Genomic DNA, 1,271 nt, shown 5'->3' with positions numbered 1-1,271 from the left:
AGTTTATGGTCTGGCGCTCAGCTGATTAATTTTTGGTGGTGATTGGCCTTGACCTTCATGGTTAGCGCCTCAGGTCAAACATATTTGACCCCAAGGTCAAATTTTCAAGTTTTAGGAACTATATCGTGTAGTACCTCAAATTGAACACCTCAATGAGTGCTTTCTAGATATGTCAAGCTTGAGACATTATGACGTCATTCGGTGACGTTATGAGGCAAACGCATATTTTTCATGGTTACTCTGCAGAACGATTCTCATCGGAATCTCTCGTAGGCAGATATTCCTCAAGGAGTCGCTCCTGGTGGATAGCAGCTCTGTTCACCTCAGTGTGACCATAAAGAAGTCACACGTGGTCACCTTTTGGCAAGATATGGGTCACCCTGCGGGTGACATTGGTTTATTTATTTTATTTCAGTGTTGGAAAGGTGTATATATCGTAGCCGAAGTGTCGTTCCACCTTATCTTGCCATTTTTTTCCCAAAGATATCTCAGAATAATGATAACAGCATATTCATAATAATAATAATAGCACAATAATTGGCAGTAATAAAAAGAATAACATGATACAATGACTAATGTCTGTCAACCAATAACGACCAATAACGTCTGTCAACCAATGACAGGACACGGTGCTATGACATCATGAATGACGTCACAATTAATGTTTATTTATTTATTTAGTTATTGGTTTTTTTGCATGATTGACCTCACAATTCTTCTTCTTCTTCGTTTGGTATGACGTCACAATCGACGCTGGGGACCTGAGTATGTGTCTTTTCAAGGTTTGATATCGTTCTTCATCCGTTTCAGCTGTTTCCCAAGTGTTTCCCAAGGTTTGAAAGCTGTTTTTTTCCCAAGGTCTGAATTAATTGTTGTGCTTGGTAGACATTTGTGAATACATTTACAGAGAGAGGGACGAGAGAGGAGGGACGAGAGAGGAGGGGGGAGAGAGGAGGGGGGAGAGAGGGGGGAGAGAGGGGAGGGTGAGAGAGAGGGGGCATCACAATTCAAGAGAGGGGGACGGGAGGGGGTGACAGTGGGGGTGAGAGAGAGGGGCGAGAGAGGAGGGGGAAAGAGGAGGGGCAAGACTAGGGGGGAGAGAGGGGGGTGAGAGGCGCGTCACAATTCTTCTTCTTCTTCATTTGATATGACATCACAATTGACGCTGGGGACCTGAGTATATTTCCCAGGTGTTTCCCAAGTTATGGCCATTTATGATACGGTTGGTCCGATCTAATTGAAACAATTCCCCAATCCAGTCGTCGTTTACG

Source organism: Eptatretus burgeri, chromosome 9 (genome assembly GCF_056783735.1).
Source record: "Eptatretus burgeri isolate ZD-2024b chromosome 9, Ebu_testis_v1, whole genome shotgun sequence".
Classification (NCBI taxonomy): domain Eukaryota; kingdom Metazoa; phylum Chordata; class Myxini; order Myxiniformes; family Myxinidae; genus Eptatretus; species Eptatretus burgeri.
Note: the sequence above shows the minus strand (reverse complement) of the source record.